At 43.7% G+C, this 12,591-nt stretch overlaps 1 protein-coding gene across 3 annotated transcripts in view; it reads left to right on the top strand.

Moving 5' to 3' along the window:
- LOC117251230 (uncharacterized) overlaps positions 1-12,591 on the top strand; it is a 57,137-nt gene that overhangs the window by 28,566 nt on the left and 15,980 nt on the right. The window lies entirely within an intron of this gene.

Below are 12,591 nucleotides of genomic sequence, written 5' to 3'. Positions count from 1 at the left end.
CCTTTATTTGATGTTATGTTGGTAATAACAATAAAATTATTTACAAATTACTGCATATATGTTTTTACATTTTTGTTCAGATTCCTCTGTAATAACATAGTCACCAGGGTTATATGTTGAGTCATGACGGTCTACTAGCTCTGTTTAAGTTTCTCCCTCTTTCTCCTCCAACTCAACAGGAGGTCTCGTACTTTTCTCCTACCTATATATATATATATATATATATATATATATATATATATATATATATATATATATATATATATGTATATACAGTACAGGCCAAAAGTTTGGACACACCTTCTCATTCAATGCGTTTTCTTTATTTTCATGACTATTTACATTGTAGATTCTCACTGAAGGCATCAAAACTATGAATGAACACATGTGGAGTTATGTACTTAACAAAAAAAGGTGAAATAACTGAAAACATGTTTTATATTCTAGTTTCTTCAAAATAGCCACCCTTTGCTCTGATTACTGCTTTGCACACTCTTGGCATTCTCTCCATGAGCTTCAAGAGGTAGTCACCTGAAATGGTTTCCACTTCACAGGTGTGCCTTATCAGGGTTAATTAGTGGAATTTCTTGCTTTATCAATGGGGTTGGGACCATCAGTTGTGTTGTGCAGAAGTCAGGTTAATACACAGCCGACAGCCCTATTGGACAACTGTTAAAATTCATATTATGGCAAGAACCAATCAGCTAACTAAAGAAAAACGAGTGGCCATCATTACTTTAAGAAATGAAGGTCAGTCAGTCCGGAAAATTGCAAAAACTTTAAATGTGTCCCCAAGTGGAGTCGCAAAAACCATCAAGCGCTACAACGAAACTGGCACACATGAGGACCGACCCAGGAAAGGAAGACCAAGAGTCACCTCTGCTTCTGAGGATAAGTTCATCCGAGTCACCAGCCTCAGAAATCGCAAGTTAACAGCAGCTCAGATCAGAAACCAGATGAATGCCACACAGAGTTCTAGCAGCAGACCCATCTCTAGAACAACTGTTAAGAGGAGACTGCGCCAATCAGGCCTTCATGGTCAAATAGCTGCTAGGAAACCACTGCTAAGGAGAGGCAACAAGCAGAAGAGATTTGTTTGGGCCAAGAAACACAAGGAATGGACATGAGACCAGTGGAAATCTGTGCTTGGTCTGATGAGTCCAAATTTGAGATCTTTGGTTCCAACCGCCGTGTCTTTGTGAGACGCAGAAAAGGTGAACGGATGGATTCCACATGCCTGGTTCCCACTGTGAAGCATGGAGGAGGAGGTGTGATGGTGTGGTGGTGTTTTGCTGGTGACACTGTTGGGGATTTATTCAAAATTGAAGGCACACTGAACCAGCATGGCTACCACAGCATCCTGCAGCAACATGCCATCCCATCCGGTTTGTGTTTAGTTGGACGATCATTTATTTTTCAACAGGACAATGACCCCAAACACACCTCCAGGCTGTGTAAGGGCTATTTGACCAAGAAGGAGAGTGATGGAGTGCTGCGGCAGATGACCTGGCCTCCACAGTCACCGGACCTGAACCCAATCGAGATGGTTTGGGGTGAGCTGGACTGCAGAGTGAAGGCAAAGGGGCCAACAAGTGCTAAACACCTCTGGGAACTCCTTCAAGACTGTTGGAAAACCATTTCAGGTGACTACCTCTTGAAGCTCATGGAGAGAATTCCAAGAGTGTGCAAAGCAGTAATCAGAGCAAAGGGTGGCTATTTTGAAGAAACTAGAATATAAAACATGTTTTCAGTTATTTCACCTTTTTTTGTTAAGTACATAACTCCACATGTGTTCATTCATAGTTTTGATGCCTTCAGTGAGAATCTACAATGTAAATAGTCATGAAAATAAAGAAAACGCATTGAATGAGAAGGTGTGTCCAAACTTTTGGCCTGTACTGTATATATATATATATATATATACACATACACATATATATATATATATATATATATATATACACACACATATATATATGTATGTACACATATATACAGTCCTGAGTGAACCGGGCGTAGAGTGAATTGAGTTCTTTGGAGAACTGTTCTGGGTCGTGCATTACAGGTGGGTTGGGTCTGGGTGTGTAACCGGTTAATTTATTGACTTTCTGAAATGCCTGCTTGGTGTTCATGCTGGCGAATTCTGTTTCAAGTTTATTTTTGTATTTGAGATTGGCTTTGAACACCTCATTTTTGACATTTCTGTTTGCCATTTTGAGGCCCGCCCAGTCATTTAATTTAAAAGCAGTGTGCTTTTCCCTCAGGCTGCGTCTTAATTGAGATGTGATCCAGGGTTTGGAGTTGGGATATGATTTAATTATTTTAACCGGAATTGTGGTGTGAATGCAAAAGTTGATATAGTCTGTAATTGTGGATACTCTGTTATTAAAGTCCCCGTCGAAAACGCTCCAGTCTGTACAAGCCAGAGAACCCTGAAGCTGTGTGATTGCGTCCTCCGACCACTGTGGGGCGCCTTGATTCTTGCCGCTTCAATTCCTGTCTGTACAGCTGCTTAACTCGAGCATCGCACATAGAAATGTTTCAACTTTTGTCAATATGGACATGCTGCACATCTTAGCTGTGTTAAATTCTCCACAATTCAATCATTAAAGTTATCTTACTGACTACTATTTACTATAAACCTGAACTCTCCATGAAGCGGGTGGTCTGGATCTGCCAGGATCAGTCTGGCCTTTTTCACCAACCTCACCTTGTGCAGATCAATGAAGTTGCTTAGGGCTGTGCCAGCAATTTTACTGCACACCCTGACAATTCCCAACAGTTTGTTCCTGTTTTTGCATGTTAAAAGTCCAAACCAGCAGATGAAGTTAAAAGTTATTAAAGACTGGATAAAACAAGAATAAAACATTCTCATAAAAGTAGAATCCCCATAATAACCACAGAGCTTCGGATAAAAATACACCCGCTGATGAGCCTTCTTACAAAGTCAATCAATCAATCAATTTTATTTATAAAGCCCAATATCACAAATCACAATTTGCCTCACAGGGCTTTACAGCATACGACATCCCTCTGTCCTTTGGACCCTCACAGTGGATAAGGAAAAACTCCCCAAAAAAACGTCTGTCCGTCCCTCTTCCAGGACGGACAGACGTGCAATAGATGTCGTACAGAACAGATCAGCATAATAAATTAACAGAGAGAGAGAGAGAGAGAGAGAGATTTTCAAACCACTTTTATTTTCTCAATAAAAGTTCAACATGATGAAAACAGACATCTCGTTTTCAATTCAAAATCTGACCAAACACAAGATCACCATTCTTCACAGAGCACAGTACTTTTTTCAGAGCCCACATGTCTGTGAAATCCTCCACACTGTTTGTCAGTTTATAGAAACAGAAATCAGTTTTTAGTCTGACCTGCGATCATGCGAACAAAAATGATCTTTGCATCAACATCTGAAGAACTCTCAAGTTTGTTTCTCCTGCTGAGATAAATAAACATTTTTGCCTGACCCAGCAGGAAGTTAAACAGTTGACATTTTGTCCTGTTTTTCCTGTTGTATCTGTAACCCAGGATGAACATTTGATGAGAGAAAACCTCTCCAAACAAAGCAAACACCTGGACCAGAAACTGGAACAGAGAAACAAGTCTACTGCACTCTAAGAAGCAATGAAAGACTGTTTCTCTCTGTGAGCAGAAGGGACAGGTGTCAACAACATTTGGATTTATCACAGAAAGAAAAGAATGAACAGCGACAATACCATGTGGAAGCCTCCACTGTAAATCCCCAGCCCTTCTAGTTAACGGTGGTTTGTACAGTGCTCTCCACTCAGGCCTCTGAGCCTCTGTCAGGTTTAAATGAGCTCTCCATGGAGTGTCTACTTGATCTTTAAGTTTGTTCTGGTTTAACACTTTAATACATAAATAATACATTGTTTTACCTACCATAGAACTCAGTTTATAGTCAACACCTGGATTCAGTTTGAGCAGAAAACCAACATCACATTTAAACTCTGGAACAATGTTCACCTGGGAGAAAGAATCAGAGCCATCAGGCTGTAACAGTCCATGATTAAAGGCAGCAGTCAGGGACCGCTCTTTAGGACTGAGCTGCTGTTTCCAGCCTCTCAGCAGGAGGCTGGCCACCCTGACAGACCTGATCCCCAGGTATGAGACCAGAGCAGCAGCATTGTCCAGATCAGGGCCACACACCTCCATCAGCTGGCCCAGAGTGAAGATGTGAGCCTCACAGAGTCTCTGAAGCAGGGACGGCCCCGCCGCACACTGCAGATGCGTCCCGTACACGACTGGTTCTTTAAGAAGCCAGAACAAAGAGCCACAGTCCTTCAGCCTCTCCTTCCTGAAGAGTCCCCACACTTTAAACAGTCCCTTGTAAAAGGTGGGGAAATAATCCAATTTAAATCCACTCAGGTCCATGAGAAACCAGGACTCTGCCAGACCCAGCCCTCTACAGAGTTTCAGTAACGCACAAGCAACGGGCCTCCAGACCAGGTCCACCGGTCCAGTTAGGAGTCTTTGAACGAACTGGAGCCTGAAGGCAGCTCCTCTGCTCGCCAGGTGGACAAGTCCTTGTCCTCCCTCCTCCTTGGGCAGAAAGAGGACGCTCTGTGGGGCCCAGTGCAGGCGGTCCCAGAAGAAGTCCACCAAACATGCTTGCGCTCGGGACAGCAAGTTCTGAGGAGGGTCCACACACGCCAGCCGGTGCCACAACATAGAAGACACCAAATTATTAATAATCAGGACTCGACCTCTAAAAGACAGCTTGGGTAGTATCCATTTCCACTTTTTAAGTCGACCCTCGACTTTCTCCAGGACATTGTCCCAGTTTTTAGACAGGAAGGTCTCATCTCCCAGGTACGCTCCCAGATATTTAAACCCTCCTCTCCTCCACACCGTTAACCTTCAGTACAATCTCAATGTCACTGTACAAGACCTGAATCTGGGCTATGAGACCAGAGCTGAACCCAAATGCCTGCAGCGTCTGCCACAAGTACTGGTGTTCAACCCGGGCAAAAGCCTTTTCTTGATCCAGAGAAATCAGACCAAGCTCACTGCCCAAAGAACCAGAGAGGTCCAAAATGTCCCAAATTAGAGCGATGTTGTCAGTTATCAACCTGCTGGGTACACAGTAGGTCTGGTCTATATGGATGACATGCTCCATCACCTTCCTCAGTCTAGTGGCTAACACTTTGGATAGAAGTTTGTAGTCTGTGCACAGTAAGGACACAGGATGCCAGTTCTTGATGTCCTGTAGGTCTCCTTTCTTAGGGAGGAGGGTGAGGACAGCCCTCCTGCAGCTCAGAGGGAGCCTCCCTTTACTCAGACTGTCTCTGAAAACAAACAACAGATCATCACCAATAACAGGCCAGAAAACTTTATAAAAGTCTGCAGGGAGGCCGTCTATCCCAGGAGCCTTCCCGCTCTGCAGGCTCTGCAGGGCCTCCTGCAGCTCCTGAGCAGAGAGCTGTGCCTCCAGCTCAGCGTTGTCCTCCTCAGAGACCTGAGGAAGGCCTTCATAGAAGGACTGAGCCACCTCAGGGTCCTCCTGGAACTCTGTCTCATAGAGGTTCTCATAAAAACCAACAGCAAACTGCCGAATGTCCGCTGACTCCTGCAGCAGCTGCCCAGTGTCAGACCTGAGGGAGTGAATCAGCCTCCTCTGACCATTCTTACACTCAAGACTGAAGAAGAAGCGAGAGGGAGCATCCATCTTTACAACATCCTGAAAACTTGATCTAATAAGTGCACCCTGAGCAGAGATACCCAGCAGGTCAGACAGAGCTGATTTTTTACTTTTGAGAACTTGAATCCATTCTCGATCTCCTGTGGAGTCTGCTAAACCCTGCAGCTCCACCACTTCTCTTTCCAGAGCTCTCATAGATCTGGCCATGTCCTTTGTGACATTGAGAGTGTACTGTAGGCAAAGCTGTTTGATTTTGACCTTCCCCACGTCCCACCACTGCTGTAAGGAGCTGTACTCATGTTTAGTTAGTCTGTGGTTACTCCAGAAAGACCTGAACACATTCTTAAAAATATTATCAGACAACAAGGTGCTGTTAAAATGCCAGTAAGCACTTTTACATTTGATATTCTTAATTAAGATAGAGCACTGAACCAGAGCATGGTCTGATATACCTACTGGATTAATGCAGCTACCTTTAAATACACTAACATGATGCTCAAAGCTATACACCCGATCAAGTCTGGCTGAAGATAACATATTATCTTTACAGTGAGACCAGGTATACTGCCGCTGGTGTTTATGGAAAAATCTCCAAACATCACAAAGTTCAAAATGTTCAATCATTTTAGAGAGACAGCTCCTAGAAGCAGCGTGGGGCTCTGGATGGTTCCTGTCTAGAACAGGGTCTTCAGTACAATTGACGTCTCCCCCCAGAAACAGGTACTCTTCACTGCTACAGTTACTTAGAACATCTTTTAACACATCTAAAAACAATATTCTCTCTGAGCTCAGACTCGGAGCATAGACATTTATAAATACAACTTTGACTTTTTCAAATTCGGCTGTGAGCTTTAACAGTCGACCAGGAACAACTTCTTCTACAGAGAAGGAAGAAGTTAAGAAATCTGCAGAGAAGAGGATTCCCACTCCTCCACTAGTGTTACTTTTATGGCTGAGAATAACCTCCCCACCCCATTCCCTCTTCCAGTCAGACTCATTATCAAGATAACTGTGTGTCTCCTGCAGGAAGGTGACATTTAAGTTTTTACTCTTAATCAGAGTAAAAAGAGAAGCTCTTTTAGTGTCTTCTCTGGCACCGTTAATGTTTAAGGAGCCCAGCTTTATCTCACACATAATAATTATCAAGCTGAATCCTAACCAGCACAGAGAAAGGAAGAGGGACCAGAGAAGGCTCATAGTCATAACTAGCTATCTGGTCCCGAACTTTAACCAGAAATTTCCTCAGCCAGAAGATTTCAGGATCAGTGAAAGAAGGCTGCCCGAGGTTTCTGGTGTTTTTCATATAAAAATGGACAGAATCATAAAAGAGCTGCAAATCAGGAAAATGATCCTCCACTTTAACACCCCTACTGCCTTTGGTTTGAGTCAGGAAGGTTCGAACTCTCTGGAAAGAGTAGCCACTCTGGATTTCATTCTGCATGCTCTCATCATTATGATCATCATCATCATCACTCTGCAGTGTACTGTGTATTCTCCTCTAACTGGGAGGAGGAACACTGCAGTTCTGTTTTAGACACTTTAGTAGTTTTAGCGCTGCTCTCTTTAGTTTCTGAACTTTTCCTTTTAGCAGCAAGTTTCAACAGCTCTTCATCCAACACAGATTCTTCATCTAGAACAGACTCAGCCACTCTGGTTGCAGTGTGACCAGTCTGTTCTTTTCCATCCTGCTGACTCTGAACATCATCAGCATCATCAAACATCATTGGAATCATTTTCATCATTTCCTGTCCCACTTTCAGTCCTGTCTGTGTTCATCTGGATGTTGTTCTGTGCATCAGCATTATGTGAGCTGTTATTTTGCGTGTTTTGCGTGTCCTGTATGTTGTTTTCTGTATCCTTCTGTGTTTTCTGTGTCTTATCCTGCATGTTTTCTGTATCCTTCTGTGTTTTCTGTGTGGCCCCGTGAGTATCAGTGTATGCAGCCCTCTGTGCGTCAGTGCGTCCTGCATCCTGCCCCTCCGCTGTGCCAGAAGGCTCTGCCGCTGACGCAGCACCCTGATGGTGATTTATCTTCTTCGGGCACGAGCGGACCAAGTGTCCCTCTGCCCCACAACCAAAACATTTCAGAGCATCAGACGTGACATGAACAGTATAATCAAAGTCATCGATACGGAAAACGAAAGCTAAATTCAGCTGCTCATTGTCTTTCAGAATCATAAAGACTTGTCTTCTGAAAGACATTACGTGCTTCAGGTGTGGTGACTTACACCCGAGGGGGATCATTTTTATCAGGGACACTAACTGCCCATGCCGGGCTAACTCCTTCGCTATCATTTCATTCCTCAGAAAAGGGGGCACATTTGAAATAACAACTTTTTTAGCAGGGTTAACCAAAGAAAAAACCAGAGTCAGTGATCCCTGGATCACGACTCCACTCTCAATCAGCTGATGAACTTTTTCAATGCTGTCAACAAAAATAACAACGGCGCTATTCATACGAGAGGCAGATTTAACACTGCCATAGCCAACAACGGCACCCACAGCCAAACTACACTCCTCTCCTGAAACACCAGCACCCGGAGAAAGTTTGACAGCATGACAGCGAGTCAGCTTCTCCAACCCGGAGACACCATGCACCGCCATTCAGAGCTGCCAAACAAACAACAAAAACTTCACAAAAGAAGACTCAAACCAACTCTGATGACAGAGAAAGTTTACACCAAAACATCCACTAACAGTCAGTGGAAGAGAGAAAGCAAAAAGGGTTTGAAAAAACTTACACACGATCACAAACGCTCTCCGAAGCACTCACCCTGTCACTCTCAGCACACACTCAGAGAGAGAGGGAGAGAGGGGGAGAGAGAGAGAGAGATGCAGGACAGACGGTAATGACAGTAGCTTACAACAACATTAATAAAAGTAATAATATTATCGTTATAGTTCTGGCTACTGTGGTACAATATGTTGAAAGTATATATTAGTATCTGGCAGTATACATGTGTGATAATAATCATATGTGTATAATAACAGTAGAAGTATGACTAATGACTAATGATGGCAGCAGCAGCAGGAGGCATCTGGCAGGACCACGGCAGCAGCACAACCACACACGTCACGCTATCCAGGCACCGCTGCTATATGAACCTGAGAGACAGTGGAGCACAAAGGCTCCGGAGAAGAAGCCGAGTTAGTGACATCCAGAATGGCCGAATTAGCAAGATGCAGTAATAGGATACGAGAGAGAGAGAGAAGGAGAGAAGGTGCCCGGTGTATTTTGGGGGGTCCTCCGGCAGAGTAGGCCTAAGTCAGCCTAACTAGGGGCTGGTACAGGGCAAGCCTGAGCCAGCCCTAACTATAAGCTTTATCAAAGAGGAAAGTCTTAAGTCTAGTCTTAAATGTGGAGACGGTGTCTGCCTCCCGGACCGTAACAGGAATTCAAATAAACACAAGAAGTTTGTGCTCTAAAAAAAAAAAAAAAAAAAAGGATCAGCACTCAGTGAATAACCTCCTAAGCCCTACGATAAGCTATTATGGCAAGGCTTAACTATACAGACCAGTGAGCAGTGATAACTAACATGTCTTTGGGGTCATCGGGTGGGAACCTCCTTTCACCGGTGTTTCGTCTAGTTGGTCCCACAACACCTCCAGGAGGCTAGACAGTGATCTCTGGCGTCCCAGAGACACTCCCCTAATGCCAGGTCTCACTGCTCCCCACACTAACCGAACAACCTCCTTTACCTTACCTATACTACCACAGAGGAGGTAGACCCAGGGAAGGAAGCCTTGTTAGGCTATCACACTCCCCCGCCGGGTTAGGCTGTACAGTCTACCTCCCCAAGACGAGCCCTCACAACAATGACACCTCCAGGAGGCTAGACAGTGATCTCAGCCCAAACAGCACTGCCACCTTCAACCAAACCCAGGCTCCGTTTATGCGAGCTCCAGGCAGAAGCAATGCTGATACTACCTTTACTAGCACATTCACCATACTCTATTTCACATGCTACATAACATAACTACAATGTAAGCTAAAGTTAAAGGAGATAAATGAACTCACAGGATCAGCAAACACACTCACTTTGCAGCATGGTCTCAAACAAAATGGATTCAAATAGGCCACTCCCACACTTAAATAACCTTCCTCTTCCTGGATTTCCTCCTTACTTACACATGGCTTTCTCAGCCCAAACAGCACTGCCATCTTCAACCAAACCCAGGCTCCATACATGCGAGCTCCAGGCAGAAGCAATGCTGATACTAGCTTTCCTGTCACATTCACCATACTCTATTTCACACGCTACATAGCATAACTACAATATAAGCTAAAGTTAAAGGAGCTAACTGGACTTACAGGATCAGCAAGCACACTCACCTTGCCGCATGGCCTCAAACAAAATGGATTCCAATAGGCCACTCCCACACTTAAATACTTCCTCTTCCTGGATTTCTCCTGACAGGAAGTGGATCTCTCCACCTGATCTCAAGGAGTTATGTGCCCTGCTTAGTAGTTCCCCCTGCTGGCCCCCAGCTGACATTATTTCTTCTGTAATAGATAAACTGGCTGCATTTAATTGCTTCATCTGACATTTCCCTCACTGTCTTCCTCAAACTCTGTCCCCGCACTCCGAGTTCCCCCAGGAGTGAGACAGTTGATCTTGCTATGAATCCCCTACACCCCACTTCCACTGGACAAATCCTAGTCTTCCATCCTCGCTGCTCAGCTTCTGATTCCACAGGAGAGGAGCCTGATAGCTGAAGGCTCTGGCTCCTGATCTACTTTTGGAGACTTTAGGGACCATGAGTAACCCTGCGTTCTCAGAGTGCAGTGTTCTGGTGGGATAATAAGGCACTATGAGCTCTCTAAGATATGACAGAGCTTGGCCATTTAGAGCTTTATAAGTTAACAGTAGGATTTTAAATTCAATTCTGGATTTTACAGGGAGCCAGTGCAGAGAAGCTAAAACAGGAGAAATATGATCTCGTTTCTTAGTTCCTGTTAGTACACGTGCTGCTGCATTCTGAATTAGCTGGAGAGTTTTTAAGGACTTTCTAGAGCTACCTGATAATAGAGAATTACAGTAATCCAGCCTTGAGGTAACAAAAGCGTGGACCAATTTTTCTGCATCTTTTTGGGTCAGGATAGGCCTAATTTTCGCAATATTACGCAGATGAAAAAATGCAGTCCGTGAGGTTTGTTTTAAATGAATGAGTTAATTATTATGAGTATGAGTTAATTGATTACTTTCTTCTGGCTTCATCGATAAATACAACAGTGTATCATCCACATAACAATGGAAATTTATAGAGTGATTTCTAATGATGTTGCCTACAGGAAGCATATATAGAATAAAGAGGATTGGTCCGAGCACAGAACCTTGCGGAACTCCAAAACAAACTTTAGTACGTAAGGATGATTCATTATGAACGTCAACAAACTGAAAACGATCAGATAAATAAGATTTAAGCCAGCTTAGTGCAGAACCTTTTAGGCCAATTAAGTGTTCCAGTCTCTGTAGCAGAATTTGATGGTCAATAGTGTCAAACGCCGCACTAAGATCTAATAAAACAAGTACAGAGACGAGTCCTTTGTCTGAAGCAATCAGAAGGTCATTTGTACAGGGTATCCAAGGATCCTTGAAAAGTCTTAAAAAGTCTTAAATTCATGTATCTAAAAGTAAGGCCTGAAAATGTCTTAAATTCATTAGAAATGTCTTAGATTGGTCTTAAATTCATTACTCAAAGGTCTTAAAATTGTTGCGGAAGGAATAGTTAATCTGACTTTATTTCTTTTCTTTTTTTTATTCTCGCGGCACTTTTCTGTGAGTATCCATGCGCTGTCCAATAACGGCGCGTGCTGGTGGTAGCACATACACAATGAATGGGTTTGTCGGCAGAGGTCTGCGCTTTGCGCGCTCTGTGTGAAAAGGGCTTAACGGCGCGCGCTGGCCACCTGGCACTCAATATGCTGCTGTAGTGGTTTGTTTTCCAGACATGAGTATCTTTGAGCAGTGAAAGTTATTATTTATGACTTTTTACTTGTCTGCAGTGATTTGTTTTCCACAGAGCTCTACATGCGAGCATTTTACTCGCATTTGCGACTAAAAATAGTTTTGTGCCAGCAAAATAAATCATTCAGCACGCTGTGTGAGTGCAGATTTCGGGTCCATGTCATTGGTTCGACAGCCCATTGGTTCGACATCCCATTAGTCCGACTGTCCGCGGTGCTGAATGGCTCGTGGCGGGCGTATGGTGCGCCGCGACCGGCTTGAGGCGGAGCAGGCTCACGGCTTATGAGTTTGTCATTTTCTTTTTCATTTTAACCCATACCATGATCTTTTCCTGACCCTAACCAAGTGGTTTTTGTGCCTAAACCTAACCAGACCTTAACCACAGGGCATCATGATGATTTCGGAACGGACTTCGGAACAATGAGTTTAATATGGTCGGAACAATGGGATGTCGGACCAATGGGCAGTTCCCCAGATTTCAACCAGCAGCAGAAACGAAAGGCAAGTCATGCAGGTTGTGGGTTGAACGGGGGTCACAGACAGGAATACGGTGGTCAAATAGCCTACGGCGGCTCTGCGGCGCAAAATAACGGCTTACCGGCTCCAGGTCCAGTAGCCTAATTTCCTCTTTTGTTGGCGTCATGACTGCCATTCACATTTCTCTCTGTGGCAGGTAACGGTCCACAAACCTCACCGCACTTTAGGGACTGTTCTTTATTTGTCAGGGGAGGAGGGTGGCTGGTTGATTTTTATTTTATTTATTTATTTTATTTTTATCCCCCCTATGTATCACTTGTTGATGCTGTTTTTCTATGAATAAGTCAATAAGTAATTTATTCCATTGAAATATCAGTGATGTATTATAGAAAAGTGATTTATCTTTTTATAAATGACAAAAGGCACATCTGCCTCAGTTTTTGCTGTGGTATCATGATACTACTCAGAACCGTGATA

Source organism: Epinephelus lanceolatus, chromosome 14 (assembly GCF_041903045.1).
Source record: "Epinephelus lanceolatus isolate andai-2023 chromosome 14, ASM4190304v1, whole genome shotgun sequence".
Taxonomy (NCBI): domain Eukaryota; kingdom Metazoa; phylum Chordata; class Actinopteri; order Perciformes; family Serranidae; genus Epinephelus; species Epinephelus lanceolatus.
This window is presented reverse-complemented; position numbering and strand designations above follow the sequence as displayed.